The sequence below is a fragment of the Argentina anserina genome, chromosome 1 (assembly GCF_933775445.1).
Source record: "Argentina anserina chromosome 1, drPotAnse1.1, whole genome shotgun sequence".
Classification (NCBI taxonomy): Eukaryota; Viridiplantae; Streptophyta; class Magnoliopsida; order Rosales; family Rosaceae; genus Argentina; species Argentina anserina.
This window is the reverse complement of record NC_065872.1, coordinates 24,633,759-24,636,258: the sequence shown is the minus strand read 5'-3', so window position 1 is coordinate 24,636,258 and position 2,500 is coordinate 24,633,759.

Genomic DNA, 2,500 nt, shown 5'->3' with positions numbered 1-2,500 from the left:
ATCGCCCCCGACACCCGATCTGCTTATTACTGCAAGCATTGAAGAGGGTTCATCGATACCGGCACCTTCCCCCCGCTCGGCGCTTTCGAAATACATCTACTTGCGCGTACTAGTGGGTTCCGACACCGGCACCTTCCCCCCCTCGCCGCCCTCGCTTTTCACAAATCGAATGCCGAAGCACTTTGCATCGCGCCCAGTCCCCCGGCCTGCTTATTACTCGCGCATTGAACTGAGTTCATCGACACCGACACCTTCCTCCCCTCGCCGCATTTGTTTATGTCGCAAATCGAGTGCCGAAGCACTCTGCATTGCGCCGCGGCACCCGATTTGCTACTACTCGAGCATTGAGGTGAGTATATTTCGGCCACCGGCATCTCTTCCCCCCCGCTCGCCGCGCTCGCTTTTCACAAACGGAGCTTCCGAGAGCTTTGCATCGCCCCCGACACCCGATCTGCTTATTACTGCAAGCATTGAAGAGGGTTCATCGATACCGGCACCTTCCCCCCGCTCGGCGCTTTCGAAATACATCTACTTGCGCGTACTAGTGGGTTCCGACACCGGCACCTTCCCCCCATCGCCGCCCTCGCTTTTCACAAATCGAATGCCGAAGCACTTTGCATCGCGCCCAGTCCCCCGGCCTGCTTATTACTCGCGCATTGAACTGAGTTCATCGACACCGACACCTTCCTCCCCTCACAGCATTTGTTTATGTCGCAAATCGAGTGCCGAAGCACAATTTCTCGATACCGACGGGCTCCTATCCCTCCCTTTGATTGATCTGAGCGGTTACTGACATCGTTTCAGTGGACTAGAGGCAACACCGATCCCACATGACCCCCCCTTCATGGTGTTCATCACCCCCCCAGCTGGGCGAAGAACACCTCCTAAATCCCTCTTAAATCCGTTTTCAATTGCTTATAATTGTTTGTTAGGGACATTCGAGGCAGCAAATATCGTATATAAGCAATTGGGGGAAGGGGGAGGGACTACTGGGGGCAGGGGAGGCGGTCTCTGCAAGGGGGTCATTTTGCAGAGAACCACTACTCCCCTATAGAGCATATTGGAGAAAACTGGGAAGGGCAGGGCGAAACATGGGATTTCCGAGGAGGGGCAAACGCCATAACTAATTGTACATTTGGTATAAAATCGAGATTTTTTGCAGGGACACTCAGAATAATGTCAGGCACCTTGTGGAAAAAGGCCAGATTTAATTTCGACCCAGAAGTATTTGTTTTTATTTTCCAAAAGGGGCAGAATGTCGAAAATCGAAAATGACAAACCGCTTGATGTTTCGGACTGCTACCACTTGCAAAATTTCCTTAAAATAGAGACTTATTTATGGTCAAATTATAGTGCGGGCAAAGTTGAACAGAATGCGGCCTTGACATGGCATTTGCACTCTAGGCAAGGCCATGTCGCGTTCTTGGCTTTGGAAATTTCCAACTCCGTTTCACTTGTAAAAGTGTATATCTTTTATGGTTCAGAACTGTAAGCAATGATTTTAGAGAAATTTAGAAGTTGATTTCAGGTCATTTGGATGAGTTTTCGATTTGATATGATATTTCTCGTTTCTGAGATGTAGAAAATCAAAATAAACTGAAAACTCGACCAAATGACGATATGTCAATCTTAAAATGTCCTAAAAATCGTCCCCTATAGGTTTGCAACATAAAATGCAGGGGGATATTTGAAATAAAATTGAGTTTTCGAGGTTTGGCATTCGTTGGCATGCTAGCGTGCAGCCATATTAGCCTCGCCAGGCAGGGGAATTAGCCTCGCCAGGCAGGGGAATTAGCCTCGCCAGGCGTGTTGTCTCCGTGTTGTCCGTGTGTTGTCTCCGTGTTGTCTGTGTGTTGTCTCACACGCTATTAGCCTCGCCAGGCGGGGAGATTAGCCTCGCCAGGCAGGGATATTAGCCTCGCTAGGCATGGATATTAGCCTCGCTAGCCCATTCTGCCTGCATTCCTGCGGGCATATTAGCCTCGCTAGGCATGGATATTAGCCTCGCTAGCCCATTCTGCCTGCATTCCTGCGGGCATATTAGCCTCGCTAGGCAGGGATATTAGCCTCGCTAGCCCATTCTGCCTGCATTCCTGCGGGCATATTAGCCTCGCTAGGCAGGGATATTAGCCTCGCTAGCCCATTCTGCCTGCATTCCTGCGGGCATATTAGCCTCGCTAGGCAGGGATATTAGCCTCGCTAGCCAATTCAGCCTGCATTCCTGCATGGATATTAGCCTCGCCAGGCAGGAATACTAGCCTCGCTAGCCCATTCAGCCTTCATTCCTGCAGGCAAATTAGCCTCGCCAGGCAGGGATATTAGCCTCGCCAAGGCATATGGTATGCCTTTCAAGGCCGAGCAAGTGCCATGCCGAGCAAGTGCCATGCCTTTCAAGGCCGAGCAAGTGCCATGCCGAGCAAGGCCGAGCAAGTGCCATGCCGAGCAAGGCCGAGCAAGTGCCATGCCGAGCAAGGCAAGGCAGCAAGGCCAGGCAAGCCAA